The sequence below is a fragment of the Neovison vison genome, chromosome 2, assembly GCF_020171115.1.
Source record: "Neovison vison isolate M4711 chromosome 2, ASM_NN_V1, whole genome shotgun sequence".
In the NCBI taxonomy this organism is placed as follows: domain Eukaryota; kingdom Metazoa; phylum Chordata; class Mammalia; order Carnivora; family Mustelidae; genus Neogale; species Neogale vison.
The window spans coordinates 72487414-72502499 of NC_058092.1; the positions used below are offsets into that span (position 1 = coordinate 72487414).

Genomic DNA, 15086 nt, shown 5'->3' on the forward strand with positions numbered 1-15086 from the left:
TCAAAGCTACAATGATTACTTATTTAGTTATAAAAAATTTGGTTCCTGTTTTATGTGTGTAGCAGGTCCTTTTACTTTTCTTTCTACTTTAACAAAGCACTTAGGATGCAAACATTTATAAGAACTTACAATTAATTATTTTTAAAATAATTTATTCAAATACAATGAAAATCTAGTATGTTGTATGGTTTTCATTAGAACTGCTGAATTTTATTTAGTGTTTCCCCTAAAATGTTGCAAACTTCTAATCACAGTTAATATTGGTATTGTCAGTAAGCTTCTAGACTTCGGCTTTCAAGTCTGTTAAAGAGGTCTGACTTCACTAGATAATCTTTTAGTTGAAATCCTGAATTTCTTTACTTTTCTACTACTAGTGGTATCTCAGTCTTCCATTAAAATTTGCCCATAAATTTAAAAAGAAAATTATGTAAACTGTTTATGAAGAAAAGTTATCAAACACATATGGGTAACATTTTGTGACCTGTAGTTAAATAAAGCATCAACTTTTAGTGGCTGCTTGGGTTTGGGGCCTAATACCATGAGTTAAAGTCCTGGTGCCATTACTCATTGGTCTGTGATTCTGGACAAGTTACTTTACTTCTTTGATCCCTAGTTTCCACACATGAAACTGGAAAGAATGACAGTATCACTTCAGAGTTATTGCAGGGATTAAATGATAAAACAGAGAAACTGTTAGCTCATTTACTTAAGCCATAAACAAAGTTTTACATTTGTATTTACCTAAAACAAAACACATTTGGATAGAAACTTTAGTTCAGGTCACTGGACTTCTTCAGTGTAACAAAGAATGATACTTACTATATAAGCACGGAAACACACATTTGCTTTTTTATGCATTTTACATTTTAAATATAGAATTAAAACTTTCAAACTATTGTTTTAGATCACACTTACTTCTAGGAAGCTAAAAGAACTTTTAACGTTTCTATTTCTATTATCTTTAGGCAAGCTGTAGAGTCCAGCTTGGCAGTGCCTAAAACATTTATAGGCCTTAGCTCTTTTTCAAGCCATTAAATTACTGAATCCTAAGGGACAGCTTTATCTGTTTGAAATTTTCTCAACTCTGGAGTTCCCATTAGTAGAATGGCTCTGCTACCATAAGACAAACTACTTAGGTTTGGAAGAATTAAGACACCAACATCTGTCTTTTTTTTTTTTTTTTTTTTTTTTAACCCTAGGGATCCTCTCAGACATTTCCTTTTGTTATTTCACTTGTTCACCCTCACAGGCTGACTAGTTGACCTGCTCTAGGCAGCTTTACAGGGGCATTAGAAGGGCAGCATGGCTCAGTAGGCTAAACAGGTGTTGCAGTGATTGACATTACATAAATAAAAGTTGTCTTGATATTCAAGGGTATGTTTTTAATCTTGGCTCTGTTACTAACTTTCAAAGAAACTGCCCAAGTTCTCAACTTCTTCCACTACTTTATTTGCAAATTAGGATTTTAAAAAAGTTTCTCCTAACTCAAAAGAGGACTGAATTTTAAAAAGTCACAAACTACTTGATTTCCCATTACTGACACTCCTTAGATGATCTCCCTCTCCCCTCCTATAAAATATTGAAACTAAATATAAATATTCTCCAAATATAATAATCTAATAGTAGTCCCTAGGCCACAGAACTTTTTCCACTAAAAAATAAGGTCACCGGATGAGGTGATCACCAAATTGACTCCAGGTTTAAAATTCTACAAGTTTTGATATATTTTTTAAAGATTTTATTTATTTGCCTGAGAGAGAGAGAGAGAGAGGGAGCGTGCACATGTGTGCACAAGCAGGAGAATGGCAGGCAGAGGGAGAGGGAGAAACAGGCTCCCCACTTAGTGGGGGTTTGATCCAGGGACTCCAGGATCATGACCTGAGCTGATCATGACCTGGGCACACGATTAACTGACTGAGCCACTCAGGCACCCATCCTTGTAAGTTTTGATATTTATGTGATGTTCATAGCACTTAACTTAACATCCTTAATCGCTGCATTTATTTCTCAATCTAGATTTCCGAGTTAAAAGTGCAACTAACTGATTACAAATGTACAAGGTTGAATCTTTGGCTATTAAAAAAAATTAAAATCTTTCTATCCATATATATGTGTGTATGTATATAAGCAAGCTCTATGCCCAGCACGGGACTTGAACTCACAAACTCACAAAAGATCAAGAGTCACATGTTCTATTGACTGAGCCAGCCAGGAGCCCTAAATTAACCTTAATATAAATCAGTTATTTGATAGTTAACTGTTTTTAAGGTATGGCTCCTCCAGGCCATACCAGTGAATTATGGTTTTTGAATCAACTGCAAACTCTTTTAGAGCCACATTTATCAAATTCCTTGAAAATAATACAAACTTTAGGGGCGCCTGGGTGGCTCAGTGGGTTAAAGCCTCTGCCTCGGCTCAGGTCATGATCCCGGGGTCCTGGAATCGAGCCCCACATCAGGCTCTCTGCTCGGCAGGGAGCCTGCTTCCCCCTCTCTCTCTGCCTGCCTCTATGCCTACTTGTGATCTGTCTGTCAAATAAATAAATAAAATCTTTAAAAAAATAATAATAATACAAACTTTAAAGTAATAAACTCATTTTAATAGGGCAGAAAGTGTACGGATTAAGGAAACAAACTGGTTTTCAAAATCCATATGAAAAGGAAGAAAAACCAGATTGTTACAAAGACCCAGAATAGGAGAAGATACATAAATTAAAACTAAGTACAGGGGTCAGAGAGTTTGAATTCTTCTGTTTAAAAGCAAAGGTTTTATTTAAAATTTCTCCAAATAATACTCCTATGTCACAACTTTTGCAATTCATACAGTCCATGTCATATAGAAATGGATCTTGCCAAAGTTGAATTTTTTTACCTAATTTCTCTTAGTTTTCATACATTTTAAAAAAATATTTTATTTATTTTTTCAACAGAGAGAGATCACAAGTAGGCAGAGAGGCAGGCAGAGAGAGAGAGGAGGAAGCAGGCTCCCACCAAGGAAAGAGCCCGATGTGGGGCTCGATCCCAGGACCCTGGGATCATGACCTGAGCCGAAGGCAGAGGCTTTAACCCTCTGAGCCATCCAGCGGCTGCTTAGTTTTCATATTTAAAAAAGAAAAAAAAAAAAAAAAAGCCAACAGTGGTTGAATTAGTAATTTGCTGTACTTTGTTTTGGGACTTCAATATATCTATGTAAATGAGGACTATAAGTGTTTGATATGGGGCACTAGTCACGAGCTGGGTAGTGCAGACACATGTCTCCTCTTTCAGAAGGCTCAACAGTTCATACTGCAGCAACAAATGATTCTAGTCTATCCATGGTATGAAAGCTATGGAATGGGGTAAAATAGTGGCCAATTACTTATTTTAAAACTTTAAAGAGGGATTTACAAAGCTCTTACTTGTTCTAGATGCCATTTGTTCAGTCTTTCCTGATCCTTACTTGAAGCTTAATTACTTTTAAATCCAGAGACCTGGGCTCCAATCTTAAGATCCTTAGACCTTAAGGTCCTTTGTGACTCCTCAACGTTTGTTATTCCACTTTCTTCATTGGTATAATGATGGAAAAGTTATCTATTCAACAGCTAGCTTATAAAGATTACATAAGAGAATTTAACAGATGAAATGTTTCTAAAGCAGAAGTTGTCCAACTAGTATCAGTAGTAAGATTCTATACTCTGAAGATTTTTTTTATAATAAAGAACCTCTAGCAGGGAAATGACATACTAGAAAGGAATTATGTTCATGATCTATGACAAGATTAGTTAGTAGAAAAAGCATGATCTTATAGACAGACCTAAGTCCAAAACCTGACTTTGTAACTGTAAATTGGTTTCTTCTGGATAGGTCAATTTCTCAGATCTTAACCTTCCTATCTTGTGGAAATATAGTACATACTTCATTACACTTAATGCATGTGGAAATGTAAACACTTATTCATTGATTAATTCCTCAAATATTTATTTAGTATCTACCACATAGAGGTGGTCTACTAGGTAATAAGTTCAGAGAAATAAATCCCACAGTTTACTGATGGTACTAGTCAAAGAAATAATTAACAAATTTCAGTGGGACAATTGTCATGATAGAAATTCTAAAGCTAAGCAGACATTCAAAATATATTCTCTTGTTCCTTACCAACCTGCACATATTCTTTCAGGCTGTGCTAAAAAAAGGGGAGGTAGGTAGGGTTAGCAAATGAAGTACCTAGATAACTAGTACCTACTAACCCAGCTGTGCCAACTGGCTGAGCTTCAGCTTCTCTGCAGCTAAATTTATAGTTCTTATCATAAAACTGCTGTAAGCAGAATGCCATGCATAAAACCCACTGGATATGTCCCTCTCTGATAAAAATATTTGGTACCTCACTCTACGTATTTCCTTTATATGTATGGACACTCTTCAGATTGATTCTACATTTTCTAGTCTTCAAGTGTTCTCTTGCTTCCTTTGTTCTAAGATCTAGATCCAAAATATGGCCATAGTTTAACAGCATTTTGAACACGTACTCATCTTGACCGTGGCTCTCTGAAAAACAATCAACAATCCCAAAAAGATATAACTAAGAACTGGGGTTGGGTTTCACATAATCAAAGAACATGCATTATGTCCATTTGAGAACACATACCAGTGTACTGGGAGATAGGCAGGCCTAGGTTTGGATCTAGGTACCACCATGTGGTGGTTATGAACCTACAGGTAGGGCTCTCTATCACTTACAATGTGTAAAACTTATAAAGCCTGTATAATGTAACATAATCATAATGGATCTAAAAAACGCACCTAATGCACTGAACAACAGTGGAGGCACTCAATATGAGATTGTTATTAATATTTATTATGTTGCATCAAGATACCCATTTGCCTCTCGATTTAACCTTGATCTTAATTCACCCTTGCAGCAAACATTTTTTGGTGTGTTTGTGAAAACTTATTCAGGATCTTCATACTTTTTTGTTATATATAACTTAAAATAGTTTTGGAAAACGATGATACTTTTGCATATATATATTTTAAAGATTTTATTTATTTATTTGAGAGAGAGAGAGAGTGCACATGCCAGTGAAGGCAGGAGTAGAGGAGGAAGGGGAGGGAGAGGGAGAGGAAAAGAATCTCAAGCAGACACTGCACTGGGCATGGAGCCCATCATGGGCCTTGATCTCACAACCCTGAGATCATGACCTGAGATAAAACCAAAGTCAGATGCTTAATAGACTGGGCCACCCAGGTGCCCCACTTTTGTATATTTTAAACTAGGTTATATAAAATTTCATTTAAAAATGTTACTCTCAAATTTAAATAGATGAAAAGAACACAATTTATTGTGGAATGTAAATACTAATGATTTAAAATGAAAATGTTAACTCACTCTTAAATAAATTTACTCAAATCTGAATACCATAGTAATTCGATACCATATCATCCATTTAAAAGACAGATGGGAAAATTGGACAGCTATGTATAGAAGAATGAAACTTGACCATTCTCTTACACCATACACAAAGATAAACTCGAAATGGATAAAAGACCTCAATGAGAGCCAGGAACCTATCAAAATCCTAGAGGAGAACATAGGCAGTAATCTCCTTGACATCGGCTACAGCAACTTCAAGACATGTCTCCAAAGGCAAAGGAAACAAAAGCAAAAATAAACTTCTGGGGCTTCATCAAGATCAAAAGCTTCTGCAGAGCAAAGGAAACAGTCAACAAAACAAAGGGGCAACCCAGGGAATGGGAGAAGATATTCGCAAATGACACTACAAAGGGCCAATATCCGAGATCTATAAAGAACTCCTCAAACTCAACACACACAAAACAGATAATCACGTCAAAAAATAGACAGAAGACATGAACAGACACTTCTCCAAAGAAGACATACAAATGGCTAACAGACACATGAAAAAATGTTCATCATCATAAGCCATCAGGAGATTCGAATCAAAACCACATTGAGATACCACCTGATACCAGTTAGAATGGCCAAAATCAACAAGACAGTAAACAACAAATGTTGGAGAGGATGTGGAGAAAGGGGAACCCTCTTACACTGATGGGGAGATTGCAAGTTGGTACAGCCACTTTGGAAAACAGTGTGGAGATTCCTCAAAAAAATTAAAAATAGAGCTACTCTATGACCCTGCAATTGCACTACTGGGTATTTACCCCAAAGATACAGATGTAGTGAAAAGAAGGGCCATCTGTACCTATGTTCACAGCAGCAATGGCCACAGTCACCAAACTGTGGAAAGAACCAAGACGCCCTTCAAGGGATGAATGGATAAAGAAGATATGGTCCATATATACAATGGAGTATTATGTCTCCATCAGAAAGGATGAATACCCAACTTTTGCATCAACATGGGTGGGACTGGAAGAGTGAATAAGTCACTGAGTGAAGTAAGTCAAGCAGAGAGAGTCAATTATCATATGGTTTCACTTACTTGTGGCATAAGGAATAACGCGGAGGACATTGGGAGATGGAGAGAAGTGAGTTGGGGGAAATCGGAGGGGGAGACAAACCACGAGAGACTGTGGACTCTGAGAAACAAACTGAGGGTTTTGGAGGGGAGGAGGGTGGCCGGTTGGGTGAGCCTGGTGGTGGGTATTATGGAGGGCATGTATTGCATAGAGCACTGGGTGTGGTGCATAAACAAAGAATTTTGGAACACTGGAAAAAATAAAATAAAATTTAAAAAATTAAAAAAAAAAAAAAAAAAAGATGAACATGCTCTTCTCTTTTTTCCCCCCAAGCTCTTCCTTAATAGTTAGAAAGCTTATACGGTTCCCTCTTCTCCTTGAACTTGTATTTCCACTCTAATTCTCCACAAAAAAATTTTACCCTGAATAATGTATTTATGTTTGAAAATCTTTTACTGATTACCCATTTATACTTTTCTGTAACAAAAATGTGTATGTAAACTAAAAATTTAATTTTATTACCTATGACCTTAATACTTTAAATGTTAAAAAAATACTTCTGAATTGAATAATTTTAATAATTATTAGTGTAAAATTGATTAAAACTCAAAGATACTACATTTTAAGTAATATTTTTACTGGAAATTATCTTATAGATGGGCAATTTTGGATGATGGCATCTTCTATTACTTGCAAGTTTGCTTACTATTGTAAGTACTCATTTATAGAATCAAATTCCAAAAAGAAAATAAGGAAATTAAGTAATCCCACCTTTACTAACCCTTCCTTCAGCACATTTACTTTCAAGGGATCTAACTAAAAGGCAACAACGGAGTCTGCAATTTTCCTAAGACAAGACATCTGAAAGTAATTAATGCTATCCTTAGACATTCTGGAATCCCCTTAATGTTCTCTGATAATATATTTTATTCTGTACCAATATTCTCGAAATAATGTTAACTTCCAACACCCTGTTTTCTAATGGCAGGAAGTTTTTAAAAAATCCTAACTTTTAACTGCATACTAAAAATTTGTTTCTTTCTTCTTCTTTTTTTTAATGCATTGGGGCAATCCGATTATTTTTTTAATTTTTAAATTTTTTAAATAAACATATAATGCATTTTTAGCCCCAGGGGTACAGGTCTGTGAATCGCCAGGTTTACACACTTCACAGCACTCACCACAGCACACACCCCCCCCACAATGTCCATAACCCCACCACCCTCTCCTGACTCCCTTCCCCCCAGCAATCCTCAGTTTGTTCTGAGAGATTAAGAGTCTCTTATGGTGGGACACCTGGGTGGCTCAGTCAGTTAAGCTGCTGCCTTCAGCTCAGGTCATGATCCCAGGGTCCTGGGATCGAGTCCCGCATCGGGATCCTTCCTCAGTAGGGAGCCTGCTTCTCTCTCTGCCTCTGCCTGCCACTCTGCCTGCCTGTGCGTGTGCACTTACTCTCTTTCTCTCTCTCTCTCTGACAAATAAATACAATCTTTAAAAAAAAAAAAGTCTCTTATGGTTTGTTTCCCTCCCAATCCCATCTTGTTTCATTTATTCTTTTCCTGCCCCCCAAAACCCCCACGTTGCATCTCCACTTCATCGTATCAGGGAGATCATATGATAGTTGTCTTTCTCCGATTGACTTATTTCGCTCAGCACAATACCCTCTAGTTTCATCCACGTCGTTGCAAATGGCAAGATTTCATTTCTTTTGATGGCTGCATAGTGTATACTATAAATTTCTGACTTAGAATATCTTCAAAGTGTGTTTTTCAATTATTTTCTATAAGCCTGAAGTAAGATAATTTTACAGTTCCAATTGAATTAGGTAAAGCTTACAGATTAATATCTTTAAAGAAGTAAAAATCTGATTTCAAAAAATCCACCTTAATATCAAACTACATATTTCTTTTCACATCTTCAAAAATTCAACTGCATAAACATCTGCCAAATACTTATACAGAAAACATGTCAGACACTGTATGGGAATCAAATGTCCTCAAGGAGTTTACCACCCTGGCCAGTGTTTCTCCAAGTTTGATCACACGGATAACTTAGAAAGCAGAGACTGTAAAAAATGCACTTTTCTGGGTCCTATGTGAAAATGATAAAATAGAGCCTCTAAGGGTAGGCTGGAAATCTGTATTTCCAACAACCGTCCTAAATGATTATGATGGACACTGAAATCTGAGAAGCACTTTGTGAGAAAAGAATACAGGTTAAATGTTCAGTTGTAGAGATGTTTATGGTCAGGAGGAATAATTGGCCAGTGGGGTATGGGTTAGGTAAAAAGCAAGGAGGGATATGGCAGGGCTATGTGGAAAGGCAGGCACGAGACCAGGCTCTTAGAATTAACTGAGGCTGGGAGGTAGTATCTTGCAGGTAGAGCTGAGAGTCAGGGAAATCAGAATCTGAACAAGTTATATGAACTGGAGGTCAGCTCTGCTCTAAGGTAGAAAAGGTCTTTGCTTGCTGGGCAGGGGATGGGAGTGTTAGTGAAAACCAAAAGGAGGTCGGGTGGGTCTCACTTGAGGCCTTTTCACAGACAAAATCAATTTCTTTAAAACAACATAGGAAAAAGCATCTTCTTTAATTTTACTGTAAATGATTTTTAAAATATTTCATGATACAGATCCAAAGAAAGTAAAGTAACCTTAGTTTTTATTTAAAAAACATCCTCTCAGCATGGAAATAAAATCATCCAAGAGAAGGAGCTCATACTTTTGCTGGCTGATCCCCCCCACTCAAAAAAAAGTTTTCCAAAAATTATTAACTACAACCAGAACAGTAAGAAACAGCTAATAAAATCTGTGCAACTACAACATGGTAGTATCCCCAAGAAGAGTAATAATCTTCTGTGTTGCTCATTAAGTCAAAGCCTATTAAATCATATTTTAATTTGGCTTGGGTTTAAAGTCCAAACACTTGACTTTATATGCCAATCTTTGCAAGCAGAATGAAGGCAACTGGTGTGCACGTCCATCAAAAAATGACAAGTCTGGAAGATCTATGCGAAATGCCCATGCCTTCCCTTGGGCACTTATTACGCCTTAAATATAAAATACATAGCTATTGTGGCATTTATCATATATTTGCTTCTCTCCTAGACTGTGAGCTCCTTGAGGGCTGGTCTTTTAGATGCCTGGGTAGGGCTTAACACTGAGCTGACACATGGAAGGGGCTCACTGATACTTTAGGTCACATTAATTTATTAGAAAGCCCATCTTTTGAGCAGGAACTGCTTTTTCTGAAGTAACTTTAAATTATACTGGGCAGCTGTTGTAATCTCTTTCTTTTTTTCTCTCTCATTTTCCATATTGAGAATTGAAGCCCTTCACTGATTAAATGATGTAGTCAAATAACCAATAAAAAAATGCTTTAGGGGTGCCTGGGTGTCTCAGCTGGTTAAGCATCCAATTCTTGATTTCTGCTCAGGTCTTGATCTCAGGGTTGTGAGTTCAACCCCCATGCTGGGTGTGGAGCCTACTTAAAAAAAAAATCCTTTAGAGCAGAGATTGGCAAACTACAATCAGCAGGCCAAATTTAACCCACTGTCTGTCCGTTTTGTAAATAAAGTTGTACTGGAATGTCGTAAATCATACCCATTCATTTATGTATTATCTATAGTTGCGTATGAGCTATAATAGCAGAGTTGACAATTTTGACTATATGGCCCACCATGCAAAAGACATTTACTCTCTGGCCATTGTAGAAAAAGTTGTCCCAATCCTGCTTTTGGGTATTAAAGTGGTATCAACATCTAGCAAATAGCAAGCATACACACATTTAAGTGAATCAGTATACTACTTGTTAAGAAATTCCTACTATGGGGAAGTCACTGACTTAGTACTGCAGGAAATATAACAATGAAGATGCCTAATATAGTCACTGTTTTTCAAAAGGGAGTTTATTATCGAATAGCATAAATCCTATTGGGAGGAAAAATAAGACATGATTGCAGGAAACTGAGAAGTACAACATATTTTTTATGGCACAAATGATAAGGAAATCGCATGCAGTTGGTGAGAAGGGACAGGCTCCACTGCAAATACTGATAAACAATAGCCTACTCAGAAAAATGGAGAGGGAAGCAACCATGTAAGACAGAGTAGTAAGGGAAAAGTGAAACATGGCTCTAAGGTCTACGTCTCACTACAAGAATGACAGTGCCAATAACAAGGATTAAGTATCAGTATTTGCTGACTGCTTACCAGATGCCAGGAACATAATCAACCCATTTATTCTATATTTAAAACAAAACACACACACACACACCAGGAAACAACAGATGTGGTGTGATGAGCTCTAAATGGTTTAAGATCTAATGAGATGTGTTAATAAGACAGCTACAAACCAGGATTTGGAGTTTGGGAAAAAGGTTGAAAATACATCTGAGAGTCACTGTACAGAAATAATACACAAACAAATACAAAATAAATACACAAACTCCTCAAACCTCATATTCTCCCAATATCCAATTTATATCAAAAGAAATAGAAACAAACATGATTGGGTATCTGCCCCCACGTGGTTAATGGTAAACGTGTTGAAAGTATAGCTAATATTGAACTTAGGGTACTTCTCACAAGTATTAGAAAGACAAAATGGCTGAAACAAGTTGTTATTTTAAAAAAAGTAATGCATAATATAGTCCACTGCTGATTACACAGAATTTTTTGTTTGAAACCGATTTCCTCCTTTTTGTAAGGAAGTAATCTTCAGGATTTAAACAATAATAAAAACCCTTATATTGAGTCAATTCTGCAAGAATTGTCTGAATATTGCAACTCTTATTTTTAATAATTTTTTAAGTAAGATTTTATTTATTTGAGAAAGAGTGAGCACAAGCAGCTCCCTAATGAGCAGAGAGCCCCAAATGGGGCTGGATCCCAGGACCCTAAGATCATGACCTGAGCCAAAGGCAGACGCTTAAAAAAACTGAGCTACCCAGGTGCCCCTATCACAACTCTTAATACATGAGTAATACGTATTTACTAAGAGCGATTTGCTATGTCCCAAGCATTGTACTAGCAGCTAACATCACAAAGTATTCTTCACAACAAGGCACTATTGCTTCTGTTTTGATCTCCACTTTCAGGTGGGGAAACAGGCTTAGTAACTTTCCAAGGTTTGTACCAAATTTATAACATTATTTTGACTTTACAGAAAATCTAATTTGATGTAGGCTTTTGCATAAAGACAAAAAGGTTATTTTGGAACATCTCATAATGTGGGCTAGGTTTGAGAAGCAGTGATCTAATAAGCTTAGTATTTACAATGGTGAGGCTTTTGGTCTACAAAGTCTAGTCTGGAACCTCTCAAAGTAAAATCAGGTCTACTTCTATTCCGAAAGTATAATATTACTATTTTTTACTAGAATATGATATCATCTCACTCTGAAGGGATCCTATTAACAAATGAGTAGTATAAAAAGGCCATTGCTTTTAAAAATAATGTTCCAGAAAATGATGCCTCTTCTACTTAAAACTCAATGTGCCCGAAGACTCTCCAGGCTCACCAGCATCTCTCAAAAAACAAATCCATGCCAGGAACCTCAGTCAGTCACTACTGCTTCAGGTTTGTATAGGAGAACTATACCCCATTCATTCTTGAATAAACCCCAGTTTTTATTTATATGCCTCAAAGATAAAAGTGCTTAATTAATGGTTTTTGAGTAAATTTGGAAAGAACTATCCCATAATAGTTTAAACCATATCTATATCAAAACCATGCCTTTACAGGGCACCTGGGTGATGCAGTCTGTTAAGTGACCAACTCTTGGTTTTGGCTCAGGTCTTGGATCTTGGGGTTATGAGATCAAGCTCCACTCTGGACTCTGCACTCAGAGTGAAGTCGGCTTGGAATTCTCTCTTCCTCTGTCCCTCTCTCCCGTTCTTTCTCTCAAATAAATTTTTAAAAAAATAAAAATAAAAATAAAAAGGACCTTACATAAACATCAAAGCAGCAAAGTAAACATGACAAGAAAATGTATCTCAACTTCTTTATGGGAAATAAATGGTTCCATTAAAATACAGAAAACAGATTTTGAAAATTACAACTGAATGAACAGTATCAAATTTTGGAGTATTCTAAATTCTTCAGTCAGGGGCGCCTGGGTTAAAGCCTCTGCCTTCTGCTCAGGTCATGATCTCAGGGTCCGGGGATAGAGCCCCACATGGTGCTCTTTGCTCAGCAGGGAGCCTGCTTCCCTTCCTCTCTGCCTGCCTCTCTGCCAACTTGTGATCTCTCTCTCTCTCTCTGTCAAATAAATAAATAAAATCTTTAAATAAATAAATAAATAAATGAATGAATGAATAAATAAATAAATAATTTCTTTAGTCAGTAACAACTTAAGTAAGCAGCAACACAATGACTATCTCTTACAGGACCTGGCATTACCAACATAGGTTTTTCTGTTTCAAAACCACTCATTTACTATCTGAGAAGAGAGAGCTGGTTAAGAAATGCTGTGGCAAAAGATAAAGGTAAAGGGTGGCCTGCAAACAAAAGCACCTCTCATGAATTCTCCTCCACTGAGAATGTAAGCTCTACAGAGGCAGGAATGGTTCTCCTTACTGCCATTACCCTAATGTCTAGAACGATAACCTGAATCAAAGTGGGTATCACTGTTTGCAAGTGAATGAATACATGAATTTATTTACGAAGCCATATTAGCTTTTATAAGAAAAAAGCAAATTCAAAGCCAGTGTATTCTGGAAAGAAAACTCCCAAACAGATCAGCAGCATATACCTTAGGGTTAGACATGCACTCTATGATCCCCTAAGTCTAAAAATAAAAGTCATGTATGGCAAAGCTAAAAAGTGGGAAACATTTAAGACTGCTCTAGCGGATCAGGTACATCATGAGACAACGGTCATAAACCCTCCAAGAATGGAAAACACAACCAGTGGAAACTGGCAACATTAAATATTTGGTAAAAAGACTTTACTCCGGAGTCATTGGAATGCTGTAAATCGTAGGATACATTTAAAATCAACAGCCACAAGGAAACTACATGTTTCTGCCTTGTAAGTACATTTTAGGAAATAATAAAATCCTTCCATTTTAGCATGCTTATCTTATATTACAAGCCTAACATTTTAAAACCTATAATAATATTACTTATATGTTCTCTGAATGTTTAATGATACATGTAATCAAGTTACAATCAAATATAAGTGCTCATTCTTATCCTATCTATGAATGCATTATCTGAAAAACACTGATTTAAAAATCTTTGACTAAAAAAAATCATTTAAAAAATCATTTAAAAAAATCAAATGAAAATCTATTTCTAAAAGGATTCTCAGGTATCTAATTTCATTATTCATGATTAGAAAATACTTGAAAACAGGAAGTTTTATAGCAATTAGGATCACGGTATCATGAAGTGGACTTAACAATTCAAAAATAAAATGATGCAACATATCCCAACTTAGAATAAAAACTCCTTCACTGGATTTTCTTTGCCTTCTTCCTAATGACTTCCAATAGACTACTGAGTTCAAATAAACAACTCAAATGGGGAAATCTGGGTAACAAGTTTTTGATATAGATAAGAGAAAGTCAAAATACTTTTCATGTTATTCAGATTGGCTCAGGTTTAGTATCAGAACAGCCTATTCTAGGTATTCCTTGAACAACATCACCTTTTGCTTTATTAATCTATCATGCCTTTCCTGTTGGGGATTAAGGTTAACCCAAGGCCCAACTCTGGTCCCTTTTGGGTTCCTAAAGAAGGTATAAAAGAGAAAATAAAGGATCTTAAGGGAAAACGAAGCACAGAGAAACTGAGTGCCTACAATTAGGTCACTGGACCTTCAATTCCGTGCACTTTTTGACCTGGTTTCAGGTTCAGGTTTACACTCTCTGTTAAAAGAAACCTTTCCGATCTGACTGGTATCTTCCTGTGCTCTGGTCTCTCTGTATCCTAATTTCTAATGCAATTGCATGAAATGATTTTCCCAACTGCTTCCCTCTGGATCATGTCATGCTGTAGGCATTTCTGCCAGCCACTCTCCTGGAAAACCCTTGTCTGCTAGGAAATGCTGAAATCTCCATCTCAAAATCTCTAACCTCTCTGCCTCTTCAAGCATTTATAGCACACATTTCCAAAGTTAAAAGTGAAGGCTATCTGAGCCCAAACAGCCTGTCCTGTATTATAAACTTAAAAATACTAAGCATCCACCTTTTAACAAGTATAGTTTTGATTTCCTTGAACTTTGGAAAAAGAGGATACCATGTCAAAGAGTCAAGTTTAGCTGTCTCAGTGAGTAGCAGATTTCTTTACTGGCCAAGCCCCAGTTTGCCTTGACTTAAAATGAAGATATAGCAAACTTTCTCTTTCTGGTAATGGAGGAAATAAAAACGGTAACAACAAAGAAAGAAAATTAAAAAACAAACAAACTGTAATAAACTAAAACAAAACAAAAAAAGGAAAAAAGAAAAAAGAAAAAAAAAAAACCCCAAACCTTTTGTTATTACCAGTTGTACCAAAATGATAATGGGCTGTTTTCCTTAGTTTTGGTAAAGAAATTTAATTATTTGCCTAACAGATTAGGAAAACAGGGTGACCGTGGTCAAGATGATGCCCAACCTCATCAAAGTATTTTTATTAAGTCTAGAAAAGCATGGACATTAGGGAGGGCATGTGCTATGGTGAGTGCTATGAATTG

The 15086-nt window shown here is 36.4% G+C and overlaps 1 protein-coding gene across 2 annotated transcripts in view; it reads right to left on the reverse strand.

The window, feature by feature from the left end:
• ZNHIT6 (zinc finger HIT-type containing 6) overlaps positions 1-15086 on the reverse strand; it is a 93313-nt gene that overhangs the window by 38554 nt on the left and 39673 nt on the right. The gene's annotated exons all lie outside the window — the stretch shown is intronic.